We start from the raw sequence: 16434 nt of genomic DNA on the forward strand, positions 1-16434 counted from the left end.
GTCGTTGCAGAGTTTGAAATTCCTAAAGTTGTGGTATTCTTTTTGAATCACCCTGTATAATAACGTTCCAACATGTCCTACATCTGTTGAGATGGTTATTTTCTCAGAAACAACTATTATTCTGTTGCGACACTCAATGAACATAGAACACTTTATTGAACGCATAGTAACGATAACCCTCTAGTCTAAAGCAGTCGTACCAGACCAAGTGGAACCCTCCCGCTGACAGCAAGTACGTGTCATTTCTTTGAAGCATATCAGTATAATAATCTTTTGTACAGAATCCAAAACATTTCTACTATCTCAAGCATATACTTAATGTATGTCCGGCAACGGTGCTTTTAAACCTAAATATTGAAGTCCGGGAGGCAATTTGAGTCCCATTCCTCCGTAATGCTGACCCAGTGTTTTAACTGTAACCACACTTCTCTCTGTTTCCTTTGAGGCTTCTATGGTTGTGAAAGTCTGTGGGTGGATTCATATGGTGTTGATATCCTTTTCTATTTTTTATTTTGCTGTCATTGGCGAACTGAGTAGCGATGTAGCTGTCGCCGGATTTTACATGTAAATAAACCTATTCTCAAATCCAAAACTTGGCAGGTGTGTGAAGACAACAAGTGAAATCAACCAGCAGGTCAGTAGCCTTTTTATGCGTCCGACTGATTCGCTTTGATTTTCTAAGTCTCTCCGAATTTCTGAAACACTGTGCATTGGCCTTGCAAGGCACCACACAACGCTCTATCCACGCGGGGATGGCTCACTACAGTACTACGTCGACTACGATGCAATCATTTTTCCAGAGGCCATTTGTCTTCCGCAGCAATAAATCGACCCTTCATGACAAAACGATTGACGAGTTTAAGCGGAATGCAGAGTACCGTTAAACGTGTACGCTAAACAGAAATCTTGTGCCCATACTAGCAATAAGACGCGAAGCAGCTTTTAGTGCGGCGTTCGACCTCCCCGTGGCATTTCCGTTATTTTTGTGACGGCCCTTTGGGTATCGGATTTTTATTACTCCCATTACTCATCCATCTTCGGGGCCAGCGCGCGACTGCTAACTAATGGCTCCTGAGCCGATAAGCCGATCGCAGCAATATTTTGCATCCTTGCCGCATTCCTGTGTAATTTGGGAGTTGGGGCCATCAGTGAACAGAGGGTAGGCCTAATTAAATAGCAAACGGTAGCCGATCGGGCGGCAGTCTGAGGCCGTAGTTGATTTATCAGCGCCCGATGGACTTCATACGCTTCGTCGACATAAATCCAGCGCGGCGCGGCGCCGGCCTAAGCACGCGATATTTCACGCCGGCTTTTGCGGCCGCGCGTCCAGCTTTCACGGCGCCGCATCCGATTTATTTCTCCTCTTCCATACAACACCTGCGAAGCGCACGCCACGCGGACCACATGCGGCGATTTCTGGGAACGGGGAGGCATGAAGGCGGCGAGTCTCCTGTGGGGTTAATCGTTGATGTCCCCGCAGCTAATGCCAAAGGTTTGGCCGCTAGCTGGGCTGGCCGCGTTTACCTACTAAACGGGCACGATGCGGCGGTGGACTGTACGGCAACGCCGTGAAACAGAATTTCGAGCCGCCCCCACACAGACCTATATCTCTGACGTCGATCTGTTGTAGAATTTTAGAACAAAAAAAAAATGGCTCTGAGCACTATGGGACTTAACATCTGAGATCATCAGTCCCCTAGAACTTAGAACTACTTAAACCTAACTAACCTAAGGACATCACACACATCCATGCCCGAGGCAGGATTCGAACCTGCAACCGTAGCGGTCTCGCGGTTCCAGACTGAAGCGCCTAGAACCGCTCGGCCACACTGGCCGGCTTTTAGAACATGTCTTTTGTTCGCGTATCATTTCGTTTCTGGAAACCCAGAATCTACTCTGTAGGAATCAACATGGATTCTGGAAACAGCGATCGTGTGAGACCCAACTCGCTTTATTTGTTCATGAGACCCAGAAAATATTAGATACAGGCTCCCAGGTAGATGCCATTTTCCTTGACTTCTGGAAGGAGTTCGATACAGTTCCGCACTGTCGCCTGATAAACAAAAGTAAGAGCCTACGGAATATCGGACCAGCTGTGTGGCTGGATTGAAGAGGTTTTAGCAAACAGAACACAGCATGTTGTCATCAATGGAGAGACGTCTACAGACGTCAAAGTAACCTCTGGCGTGCCACAGGGGAGTGTTATGGGACCATTGCTTTTCACAATATATATAAATGACCTAGTAGTGTCGGAAGTTCCATGCTGCTTTTCGCGGATGATGCTCTAGTATACAGAGAAGTTGCGGCATTAGAAAATTGTAGCGAAATGCAGGAAGATCTGCAGCGGATAGGCACTTGGTGCAGGGAGTGACAACTGACCCTTAACATAGACAAATGTAATGTATTTCGAATACATAGAAAGAAGGATCCTTTATTGTATGATTATATGATAGCGGAAGAAACACTGGTAGCAGTTACTTCTGTAAAATATCTCGGAGTATGTGTGCGGAACGATTTGAAGTGGAATGATCATATAAAATTAATTGTTGGTAAGGCGGATACCAGGTTGAGATTCATTGGGAGAGTCCTTAGAAAATGTAGTCCATCAACAAAGGAGGTGGCTTACAAAACACTCGTTCGACCTATACTTGAGTATTGCTCATCAGTGTGGGATCAGTACCAGGTCGGTTTGACAGAGGAGATAGAGAAGATCCAAAGAAGAGCGGCGCGTTTCGTCACAGGGTTATCTGGTAAGCGTGATAGCGTTACGGAGATGTTTAGCAAACTGAAGTGGCAGACTGTGCAAGAGAGGCGCTCTGCATCGCGGTGTAGCTTGCTGTCCAGGTTTCGAGAGGGTGCGTTTCTGGATTAGATATCGAATATATTGCTTCCCCCTACTTATTCCTCCCGAGGAGATCACGAATGTAAAATTAGAGAGATTCGAGCGCACGCTGAGGCTTGCCGGCAGTCGTTCTTCTTGCGAACCATACGCGACTGGAACAGGAAAGGGAGGTAATGACAGTGGCACGTAAAGTGCCCTCCGCCACACACCGTTGGGTGGCTTGCGGAGTATAAATGTAGATGTAGATGTAGAAACCACATCAGCAATGAGGTCTAAGCACTCGGAATAGATTTTCAGATTTGTGAGTAGCTCGAAACTTCATAAGTCAGAGAATACAGTACGTTTTACTGGACGGCGAATGTTCATCGGAGACTATGGTGTCGCTAGGAGAGCCCAGGGAAGAATGATATGATCGCTCTTATTCTCTATGCAGGATGGTCAGAAACAGTCTGAAAGTCTGTAAGGGCGTTGCAGTGCAGATTGTGCTGAAAAATAATTGTTCAGAAAAAAAATCGATACGTTGCGCCATTCCAGAGTAAATAGCATAGAAGTTAGCCAATCAGGCCATTACGTGCGTAAATTCAAGGGGTTCGCCAGAGACGCGGTCGCCAAACGTATTCTTCTTTTGGTTTCCTAAGTTCGAAAAAGACAACGACGCAAAAATAGGACATGTAACTATAGTAAAGATTGAACCCGAGCCAAAGCTTGGGTAATCTCGCACCCTATCATCTGCGCTATGGGGGTAACTGACACTACTTGTATTTGGCGGATAGCTTGAATCTGCGCGTGAAACAGCCTGATCGGCTAACTTCAGTGCTAATTAACCCGGAAACGGTGCAACATACAGAATTTATTCTTAACAATCATTTCTCAGTACAACATACCCTGTAACACCCTTACTAGCTTTTCAAATTATTTCTGAGCACACTCTATTTATAAACAGTATGACAGTAGGTTGAACATCAGTCTGTCACTGTATGCTGATCATGCTGTGTGTACGAGAAACTCGTCGTTGGCTGACTGTAGGACAGTACAGGACAGGACTTGGATAGACCTATTTTGTGGTATGAGTTACAGCTTATTCTAAACGTGGAAAAAGTGTAACTTCATGTAGATGAGTAGGAAAAACAGTAATCTAATATTCGAATACAACATTTTGTAAAGTAACATGAAATGGAACGAGCAAATAAGTTCAGTAGTAAAAGGGAAAAAATGAAATGACCGTCTGGCAGTGATGGCCGGGAGGCTCCAGCCGGGGAAGTTCATCCGCCGGCTACAAGTCTTATTTCATGTGACGCTACAATGGGAGACTTGTGCTGTCCTCAATTATCACCTTCGCGCAACACCCAGTCTACGAGCGGAGAAAATCTCCAACCACGGCCGGGAACAGAACCCGGGCCCGCTACATAGGAGGCAAACACGTTACCACTCAGCTTAGCAGGCGGACATGTCTGTTATAGTGAACGCAAATGATGAGATCGGTTTACTGAAAGATTTCTAGGAAAGTGTAGTTCATCTGTTGAGATCGCCTGTTTAAAACTAGTGCGATCAACTCTTGAGTGTTGCTCTAGTGGCCGGCCGGGGTGGCCGAGCGGTTCTAGGCGCTACAGTCTGGAACCGCGCGACCGCTACGGTCGCAGGTTCGAATCCTGCCTCGGGCATGGATGTGTGTGATGTCCTTAGGTTAGTTATGTTTAAGTAGTTCTAAGTTCTAGGGGACTGATGACCACAGATGTTAAGTCCCACAGTGTTCAGAGCCATTTTGTTGCTCGAGTGTTTGACAACCACATCAGATCATGTTATAGGAAGACATCGAAGCAATTCAGAGGCGGGCAGGTAGACTGGTTACCGGCAGGTTCGGTCATCGCCCTTGTATTGCGAGAATTCTCTAGGAAATGAAATGGGAATCCCTGGACGTGGTAAGTCGTTCTTTTCGCTAAACATGATTGAGAAAGTTTATAGACGCGGCATTTGCGACAGACAGCAGGACGATACTACTACTGCCAATATATACCTTGCGTAAGGACCGTGAAGACAAAATGAGAGAAATTAGGACACATACTGAAGAAGATAGACCGTTGTTTTTCCCTCGGTCTATTTATGAGTCGAACAGGAAATGAAATGACTACAGTATGCACCGTATGGTGACTTGCGGAGTATGTATGTAGTTGAAGGTCAGGTCATTTAGGTGTATCATCCTGCAATAAGGCAACAGCATTGGTCGAGTCCTTTTCTGTGATGACACAGACTAGAAATCAGAATTAGAGTTGAAAATACCGTCGACATTTAACTCATTAGAAATGAAGAACTGGCTCAACTGCACAAGACTAGATGAGGAAATTAATTAGGCAAGGCCTTTTTCAACGATCCAGCCCAGCATTCCAAAGAAGTTTTGTAGGGAAACGTAAGTCAGTATGTCTGGGCGACAATTTCTACCGAATGTAGATTTGTTGCCCGTTCCAACTGAATATGAGTTAAGTATGACAGCTACTGCATCCCCTCCTTTGGTGTATATTCAGGACACAGATCGATTCTGAAGACTACGGCGATGATGTTGATGATGATGAGGAGGAGGAGGAGAAGGAGAAGCAGAAGCAAGATAGTGATTTTTGATTTGAGTTGGCCCAATGTCACTGTGTTCACTGCTATGTTATTGTTACTCTTCTTTCGTTTCGTCTTTTTTTTCCTCTCTGCCTTTCTTACTTGTTTCTCCGGTTTCCTTTATAGGATACTTTGTTAATCGTTCTAGATACGTTTATCATCACCTAGTTCTCTTTCCCCAGAAACGATAACTCTCAAAGTGTAAATCTCTGAAAGTGCTTTTCATTGGAGATCTGTGTTAAAGTTTGGCACTATTTTATAACAAAACCTTTAGTAAAACAAATATTACTTTTGACAGTTACCACGAAAGATACCTAGCACAAATGTGATACGTCTTGCATTTCATACATGATTCTAAATATTTAAACGATGTATTCAGTAAAAAGAGCAAGTAATTTACCACAAGATCAACAACTGCAACATTGTACTTTGCCATGAATTTGAAGCAATCATGTTTCTCATGACACGATGTAATTTTCTTTATCGGTAATCAGGTCTGTCGAAATGAGGTACACAGTGAAATTTCAGTGTTCGCAGTAAAATATATCAGGAAAAAAATAGGAAATAGGGTGTACGTGCAAGTCCAGTGACATTAGGTTGTCCTCCGACCTGTGCGAAAAGTTTCGCTGTAGACATTAACAAGGGTATTCCTCACGACCTGTTGGGTTCCGTTAAGAAAAATTATTTAGTTTTAAAAAATAAACATTTTATTATTTTGGCATCTCGATAAATAAAAATGTTAGGCGCATTAGCTACACAGTAATTTACCTTTGTTTGTATATTTTGCACAGCTTACGAAACATTATGTATTGTGAATCCCTATTACATACGACACCCTATATTGAGATTTAATCGGTATTGAAATATAACTGTTAAACCGAGTGTTATTAGAATATATATCAGCTAAGTACTGCTGCTTCAGTTTGTGACTGAACATCGATTTACTTGGCAGCAAATATCAAATGTATAGTTGTAACTGTTTCCTTGATGAATGCACCATATAGTTTTACTACAATGTGATTTTGATTCAAGGCATTCCACGACATAGCCTGCAGAACAGTTGTTAAAGTCCAGTACGCATCATTCTACCTCCTTGCTATGACCCACCATCCTATACCATCCTGTGCATTTATTTAATCGACATTCTAATCTGTCCATATATGGATCGCTCTTCACGTGGATAACCTTCAAGGAAAGTACAGCCACCTTTGGGTTTACGGATTAGTTCATAATTAAATTTTCTTTACTCTATGTCTATGGTCACAAACTTTTTGTCAACAGATTACCAGTTTCGGTCTATAACGACCATCTTCAGATCTGTTTTACAAAAGCAATGTCCTAATGTACTGCAGCCATAGATCACAATTGTTGCAAATAAAATAGCTGGCCTCCTCGCTAACTTTACACGAATTCCGTCGGTTTGTAAGCTGTTCTGATAGAACACGTAACGTTCCAGAGATAAAGTTTTGCACAGAGTTCAATTACTTCGCAACACGTGTCAACAGAAAGAAAAAAATCGTTGACATCGTAACAGCCTCTGTTAAAGACGCAGAACTTTTTATCATATTCTCAGGCGTTCTGCATCACGATGCGCTTTACTATAGCTATTCCGAGAGCGTACAGTACCTGAAGTGTGAAACAGTATATTACTTCCTCCTACATATATATGTCGCGAAAAGACCATGAAGGTCAAATTTGAGAGATTCGAGCTCACACGGAGGCTTACCAGCAATCGTTCTTTCCGCTAGTCATTCGCGCCACGAATAGGAAAATGAGGAACTGACATTGGTACAAAAAGTACTCTTAGCCACACACCGTGACATGACTTACGGAGTATACTTACAAATGTAGGCATCTAACACCAGACGAATTTACATTTTGGCTTCATTAAAATGTAGCAGTTTGCTCATATTGTTTTCCGATGAAGGCAAAATTTCTTTGAACACCGAAACAGCAGGCACTACAACCAGAACGAGAAGCAGTGGAGGAGACCCAGCGGCGGATGCGATTTTTAGCAGCTGTGTGGTTTGGTGCAGGGCGCCGTAATGCTCGCAAGCCGGGCTAAGACCGCCATTACACACGTGTGATCCCGCGCACCCCAGGGGACAGCACGTGACCTGGAACGCAACGCTGCCCAGCAGCTAGCATTAACAACTACCACCTTACGGCGCTCTCTCATAACAACAACAGTGGCTCCAAAAAGTATTCTTCCGACCATAGCGCGTAGAATACGACAAGCACAATCATACAAATAGAGCTAAGAAACGAAGAATGGCTACACTGAAAGAAAAAAAAAAGGTCCGACCACGAGGGAATCATCAGAATGAGACGGAAATCGGTAGATATGATGAGCGTGTGCAGACAGAACAAATGATTAAAAATTCAGAACAATTCTATGATACAGTCAAGAGAAAGAGCTTCACAAAATGAACAAATCAATAATGCGATAGTCCACCTATTGCCCTTATGTAAGCAGTTATTCGGCTTGGCACTGATTGATAGAATTGTTAGATATCCTCCTGAGGGATATCGTGCCAAATTCTGTCCAATCGTCGCGTTGGTTCGTCAAAACCAGGAGCCGGTTGGAGGGCTCTGCTCACAACGCTCCAAACGTCCTGAAATCGGGAGAGATCCGGCGATCTTACTGTCCAAGGTAGGGTTTGGCAGTAGTAACTCTCGCCTTGTGTATGCAGGCGGTATCATACTATAATGCAAGCCCAGGACGGCTTGCAGTGGAGAGCAACAAAACGGGGCGTAGAATATCGTTGACGTACCGCTGTGCAGTAATGGTGCCGCGGATGACAACTAAAGTGGTCCAGCTATGAAATGAAATGGTACCCCAGAGTATCACTCCTGGTTGTCGGACGATATGGCGGACGACAATCAGGTTGGTATCCCACTACCGTCCGGGGCGTTTCCAGACACATCTTCGCTGCCGGCCGCGGTGGCCGAGCGGTTCTAGGCGCTTCAGTCCGGAACCGCGCGGCTGCTACGGTCGCAGGTTCGAATCCTGCCTAGGGCAGCGATGTGTGTGATGTCCTTAGGTTAGTTAAGTTAAAATAGTTCTAAGTTCTAGGGGACTGATGACCTCAGATGTTAAGTCCCATAGTGATGACTGGGAGTTGTGTGATGTCCTTAGGTTAGTTAGGTTTAAGTAGTTCTAAGTTCTAGGGGACTGATGACAATAGCTGTTAAGTCCCATAGTGCTCAGTGCCATTTGAACCATTTTGTTAAGTCCCATAGTGCCTAAAGCCATTTGAACATCTTCGCTGGTTATCGGGGCTCAGTTCGAAGCGGGACACATCACTGAATAGAATTCTACTCCAGTCAATGACATTCTAGGCCGAAGACTTGTCCGAAGACACAGTGTCCTTCAGCTTCATTATCCCACGCCCGGGTTCCCGGGTTCGATTCCCGGCGGGGTCAGGGATTTTCTCTGCCTCGTGATGACTGGGTGTTGTGTGATGTCCTTAGGTTAGTTAGGTTTAAGTAGTTCTAAGTTCTAGGGGACTGATGACCATAGATGTTAAGTCCCATAGTGCTCAGAGCCATTTTTCAGCTTCATTAAAGTGACGAACCCGTCGTCTAACAGTGCTGATATCCATTGTTGCGTCACCATACACGTATCCCAGTCTTTCATGAATGCGACTGGGAGGTTCACCTTCTGCATCCAAGAATTCAGTCGCAGAACGTTGTCTAATACGAACTTCGATGTCGCCCATTTTGCGAGCGACTGCAACACTTGCCTCTGTTAGCACAGAAAATTACTACTGCAGTGGACTGGGAAGAAATATTGCCGAACAGCGCTAAATTCTAAATTTCCCTTAAGAAACTTTATTTAAGGAGAAAAAAATTATGAAGCACTACTTTTTGACCGGCCCTCATAGAATAAAGAGAATGGACAATATTGCAGGACACTGAAATGGGGAGGAGACAGAAATGTACTAAAGAAAATCATGAGATTCAGGTTGTCTTGTGTTGTGCAGCACTTCGAGAAGACCTGCACCTCCTCGGTATATAAACACTTCCGTCTTTCTTCAGCTAGGAGACGGAGCCACTCGTTATGTCAAGTAAGCCAACGATAGTGTAAAGAGTATGTATAGTGTTTGTTTTTGTGTTTGTTACGATTTTGCGTTGCTCGGCAGTGAAACAATGAAAAGGAATCGCGTTACTGTCGCAGCAATGCAACGTTGGACCGTTTTTTTCTCCAGTTTATTGAAATGCGAGCATTTTACGTCGTTTTGAAGTCGTGATGATCTCAGTAACTAATAAACTAAGCAGGTGCAAAATGGTTCAAATGGCTCTGAGCACTATGTGACTTAACATCTGAGGTCATCAGTCCCCGAAAACTTAGAACTGCTTAAACCTAACTAACCTAAGGACATCACACACATCCATGCCCGAGGCAGGATTCGAACCTGCGACCGTAGCGGTCACGCGGTTCCAGACTGATGCGTCTAGTACCGCTCGGCCACACAGGCCGGCGACTAAGCAGGACTGAGGATTAAAGAAAAAGAAAAAAAGGGGAAGACATCGGGTAGGTGGCCGGTAGGTACGGGGGAGGACGGGGATGGGGGTGGGGGTGCATGGTGCGAGAAATTATAGTTTGCCATGGACACCAAATACCCTAAGCTTTTCTCAGGACTGTAGAGCATATTTTTGCTACACAGACAAAAATGAAATATGAGCCTGAATAATGATATGTAATGTATACTATGAGCGTACGTCGTCTACGTTCTGATCTGTTATTAATGATGCTTGATAATTTTATTCTGTTGCGATGCTTTCAAAAATAGAAATCTCAGTGGGTTCATACTTGGAACACTCCTTATTCTTTTCCCTGCCTGTTTCCGTTTCTGTATGGAGTCAGCACTGTACGGGTTTTGGAAATGTCAGTGACAGCTGGAGACGGATGCCGTCCCTGACTCCACCACTCTCCATGGGACGGAATACGTCTGTGTCTAGATTAAGTCTGAGATTCAACTGTAAAATCGTTTACTAAATATTTGTGTAGCGAGTAGCTTACACTAGACATGGGTACCAGTCCGGAAATTACCAAGTGGGATGTGGGAAACTGCCTGAAAACCGCTTCCAGGATGGCATGCACACCAGCCGTCGTTGTTAATCCGTGCGGCGGATATGATCCGGGGCAGGTTCGCTCCCAGCATCCAGGACGCACAGCGTTAACGCGCTCGGCTATCCATGCATGTAATACTTGGAGCACTGAACAGTTGACAAATCAAAATTTACTATTTCTGCTCGGTAATTTAACACCTGAGTTATAAAAATTATAACACAACTTGAAATTATTTTCGTGGCAGGTTTCAACATATTATTTATGTTGCGTGTATGAATGTGATATGCTTTGCAGATGCATTGCTTGATGATTTCAGAAGATAGAATATCTTTGAAACATACACACTTTATTTATCTCTGGCTCACGTTGCGGGTTCCTTCGGGTTCACCTTCACTTATCAACCAGTTGATGTTTTCTCTGACTTCCCTGAACCGCTTAAGGGAAATGCCGAAATGTCGCCTTTTGAAACTGACACGGCCGATTGCCTTTCACAAGTTTCCTCAATCTGAGCTTCTGCTCCGCCTTTGCCTTTTTCTTTTTTTTTTTTTATTTCAATTTATCTGCTTTCGGTTCGTGCAGATTCAGGCTTCTCAGTCACGGAAAGACGATATGACAGTTTATTACAGACGATTTTCTTGTCAGTTACGAACGTAAGGGCAACACAACACACACTCCCCGAGCGGGGAAAATCTCCGACCCGGCCGGGGATCGAACCCGGGCCCTTTCGGTTGGCAATCTGCCACGCTGACCTGCATCTACCGAGGAGGACCACCGCCTCTAATTAGATCGGTGTTGGCGAATTTAAGCCCGAATCTCCCTTTCAGTTTTCGACGTATGGCCGCGAACTAGAAAGTCTGATGAGCTGGAAGCGAGCGCGGCTAAATCCATCATTCGCAGCACCTGGCGACGACTTCTAGATCAGTCGGTGCAATATTGTAAATAAAAATGGAATCATCAGTCCTGTTGAGCACCTTTTTTTCTTATTTTCCACCATCTTTGCACCCAAACATACTAAGAATTGCAGTCTTTATATGAAAATTCTCCTCGCTGCATTCAAAGAGGCTAAACTGTTAGAACGCTGTACTCATTAATAATGCGAAAATGAAAAAAATGTTATTTATTATTTTCATAAATTACTTCCTGTCCTCCTAGATTTCCGTCTGTGGCTTCTGCTGAATGAGAAAAACTGCAAACTTTTCTTAGCTAACTTTTAAATCGCTCAATACAGTTGATATACAAGCTATCCACTGACGTCTATGAAGTAGGTATAAATACATCAGTTGCTCAGATCTCACTCTCTCTCGCTCAGATTAATTATCTTTATGTAAGAATGTACCTCTGATTTACACACGAGTAAATTTGCTTTTTTGTTTAACATGAAAACCATTGTAAGTTGTGTATGCTGGCCGTCCTGGAGAGGAAATTTCATTGATTTCTGCTTTGGTGTATCGCGCATTTATCTCGCAGCACTTGGCGACGTCTGTGGAAACTGTCAGACCAACTTACTTTGACAGCCATACGAGAGCAGCTCCGCTGCGAGAGAAGTTATTACTCCGTTGCGCCACAGGTACATCCATTTACATAGCCGCACACTGTGTTCATCTTCTCAACCATCCTCGTGTTTTTTATTCTTCTCTCAGAAACTCTTAATTGCATTCCATTTTTAGCTTGCAATGCTTTCGTGCAGACCTCTACGCTAGACAGTGTGTTTCTCCCTGTGATATAAACGAGACAGTATTAATTTACATAATCGGCATGAAAATATTGGGGAAATAGACTTGCGTTGATCACCACGAAATTGTTACCCATGCGGTTGTGATCTTTCAGCTGAGAGCGGTCTGTTGAGAATGTTGTAAACAGAAGCTTCTGACAGGACATTTGAGAGTACCACAAGCAACAACGTAATTCTCACTTCCTGATCGAGCGCCACAGTTAGCTATTTCATATGCGCCTTTGTAATTTATACGCGGTTGCTACAAATGATTTCACTCACAATATTCTCGAATTTCAGTCAGTTAAACAATATGTACCTGAGGGGCGAGTAAAACCAAAGGTTAAAACCCATACCAGTATTTTAGTCTGAATAACCGGTATTTGTCGGTATTTGTACGATATCGGTTATAACAGGTCCTTTCTTCATTTTTTGATAATAACTGGGTAAAAGAACGGCTTGTCAGCTTGCCATAGCAGCAGTGCTAAACTTTTTGATTGTAAGTAAAACATCTTTTTAAAAAACTAATAATGTTTATTCGTAAATGATCCACTGCTTTCAAATATTGGACTATTGTAGAAATTGGGGAAAGCGATCGGTACTATTTTTATAACAACACCTACAGTTAGAAACTAGCAACACAGACGTGTTTCCACGTGACTTGGTGTATTAGACGGTACGCGGGTACGTAGTGTACAAGACTTGCCCCAAACTAGTCTATACAGCAGTTTCTCGCTGTCGTCTCCGCACGTCAGTTGTATTTCAGAATGATACCATCCCTAGTGTGGAAGTATTATACGAAGTGAGGGAGCAATGAAGTACAATGCTCTATTTGCTCCAAAAGATTAAAAACGGGAGGAGGCACAACAAACTTGCAACACCATATAAGAAGAAAATATCCCCGATGTCAATTGGAAGAGAAGGCAGATTTAATCGATACACCTATTATTTTAATGACGAGCGACAAATCTGAGATAATAACTGAACCCTTTATTATGTGGTTGCTTCACATCATCCAAAAATGAAGATGCAGGGAAATCATCAACTAGTGACTTTCCGTTCTCGCTGTCGCCGCCCCCATCTCCTTCACCTTCACAATCTATGCTGGAGATAATGAGACCGATTTCTGCCACAGACACAACCACATACCGATCGCGATCTCTTAGACATTCACCTTCATTAGAATTTTTCAATAAATATTCAAAGTTTATGTTTATTACTGAAAGTGATAGTAATAAAAAAAACAGAAAATCGCTTATTTCCGAAACCGGTTATTTTTGAACGTTAGTGTAACATAAAACCAGACGTTTCAGTGACAGCCGTCGTCCCTAGATTTCACCTTGAGACATCACTGTACAGAAATTCTACCTCAGTTTTCTGTCCAGAACCTTTCCGGGGTAAAACGTTTAAATAAAGAGCCGTGATTAGTTTTTTCTACACAGAGCGCTATTAGGGCAACTATTAATCCCTCGTTGCAAGAGCCTCACGTTAACGTTATTTTGTAAATTATTTATCTCAGTAATAATCACTTAAAAGCTTAAATGGGGCAGGGGAGCCAGCTTAGAGACTTGAAAGTTATCGTCAAACTAGCGAGGACAGTTAAAACCAGTGAGCATGAACTAGCAATACATAAATGTTCGTCTTCGAATTATGGTCTGGTACTCAGTTTCAGTCTCGCGATGGTTCCATATTTATGCATGTCAACCGGTCAGGATCAAGGGCAACAACTTGAAAAGACTTGGAAACTTGACTGTATTTGAGTGCTCAGTACCAAGTGTCCAAAAAAGTTTATTGCATTAGAAATATACAAAATGTTAAGGGCCATTTCATACTTAAAAGGCAATGTAGCGAATTGTTTTAATGTGTTACCAATACATTTGCCAAGCGAAAGTGAGGTCAGCATCCGTGGCCTACGTCTAAGAACGATTCAATCTCTCCTGCACTTGTCTGCCAGTTTTACTTGCTGTTTGAGCGATAACTTAGACCGAGCGAGATAGCAGAGGTTAGCACACAGGACTCGCATTCGTGAGGATGACGGTTTAAATCAGCGTTCGGTCATCCTGATTTTGGTTTCCTGTGATTTCCCTAAATTTGTTAAGGCAAATGCCGGGGCAGTTCCTTTGAAAGGACACGGCCGATTTCCTTCATCCTTCTTCCTTAATCCGAGCTTGTGCTCCGTCTCTAATGACCTCGTTTTCGACGATATGTTAACCATTAACTTTCCTTTTAATAACTAAGATTCATGAAAAAGAATCGCATCAGGGTCTTTTTTTATCTTTTGCATAGAGCAAATGGGTTGCTTTAACGACTAGAGTAACAATGTTTTGTTAGTCGACATTGCTCTCGGTCGTCGTGGCCGAATGGTTCTAGGCGCTTCAGTCTGGAACCGCGCTGCTGCTACGGTCGCAGATTCGAATTCTGCCTCCGGCATTGTTGTGTGTGAAGTCCTTAGGTTAGTTAGGTTTAAGTAGGTCTAAGCCTGGGGGACTGATGACCTCATATGTTTAGTCCCATAGTGCTTAGAGCCATTTGAACCATTTACGAGTAATCTACTAAATTACAGGCCCATATCATTAACGTAGAAATGTAGCAGAATTTTTTAAGATAAGTTGTGTTCGAACATTATGAATTATCTCGAAGGAAACGATCTATTGACGCGCAGTCAACATGAATTTAGAAAACATAGTTCTTGTGAAACACAACTTGCTCTTTACCCGCATGAAATGTTGAGTGCTATTGAGAAGGGATTTCAAATTGATTATCTGTATATCTGGCTCCTCCTTGTCCGTAAGAATAAAAAAAGGCACGAAGGCGTTTGACCCAAGCTACTCGTGATGGTTGGTGAATCACTTAAAAGTATTCACTTGGATGTCCACAATTTCTTCATTATTAAAGCTATGGCTTCTACAAAGAAAGTGAGCATTTTCAAAGCTATTAGCATAACTGATAATTCATTGGCTTGTGTCTGCACACTGATCAAAGAAACCCTTCATAAAATAGAAACTGGCCATAGGATAGATGTTCTCAAGTTTAGGGATGCTTGAGATATTTCAAGGCCTGCATATTGGAAATGATACTATACTTGTACAGAAAAGAACACAGAAAACCTGATTCAGACGTAAATTTTGTGACGTCTGTTTACTTTACACTTTTCATAAATCTTAATGTTTGGCCTCTTCTTAAACTGTAATCTGACTTTATTATGAAACCGTCAATAAGACAACACTAGAAAATCGTTGCTGTATCTGTAATGCAGTTTTGGAGACTGATAAGGCAGTAAGGTACACATGATTATTAAAACTTCTGCCCCTACATTTTAAGCTTTAAACCCTTTCATTGATAAGTATCCAATGCCGTATTTTTAAAAAAAAATTTAAATGTCTTACTCATAGTAGTTTCTGATTGATCCCTTCAGATGGCGAAGTTCCAAATTTCAGCCTTGCAAACATGAGTTGCAGAAATCCGTAAAGACAGTGAGCAATACTGAGACTGCCGTTTCTTCTGACATTTATGACATGTGCAGTTTCAACTCCAAAACTGTTAGCAACATATCAGTGTTTCCTACGTGATGGCTTACAACCGTTCTCTGTAAAGTTTCTTGGCTTCTGTTACCATCAGCTTTAGGTGCATCAACCTCCAACTCGGAATGCACCTGAGTTCTTTGGCACTGGGCTGTTTCCAGCTGTGCCATTGTCCGAGCGATCGCCAGATATTTCACCTATCGAATCGAAAACGTGTACTTGTAAAAAGTGGTCGCCGGGGAATGTCCAGCCAGTGTGCCCACGAGAAGACAAAGAGTGCAGTGGGATATTTCTGAGCAAACCAGTCACACACTTTTTCCTCCAACTGTTACCGAGTATTTATGCCTGTTTGGAGATAGTCTTCCGTAACTCTAAAAGATTATCCCCATCAATTTAAGGAATCCGAATAAAAAGGAAAACGAGGAAACAATACACAACGCAGGGTGTCCATAATTAAAGTTACGGTTTAAAAACGCTGTAGAAAGAGCATCACACCTAAGAACGACGTCAAATATGAACAGAGTGTTATTGACGCAGGGGGAACGTCATGAAGGAAAAAAAAAACGAAAATATGATCAATAGATGGAGCTGTAAACATCGGAATATGCACGCCAACAGACGCGCGGCACACAGCTGTTCCTCAGTTTGTGTCCTACACGCTCAATACGGTTGTTTCCACGAA

The sequence above is a fragment of the Schistocerca serialis genome, chromosome 3 (assembly GCF_023864345.2).
Source record: "Schistocerca serialis cubense isolate TAMUIC-IGC-003099 chromosome 3, iqSchSeri2.2, whole genome shotgun sequence".
Classification (NCBI taxonomy): domain Eukaryota; kingdom Metazoa; phylum Arthropoda; class Insecta; order Orthoptera; family Acrididae; genus Schistocerca; species Schistocerca serialis.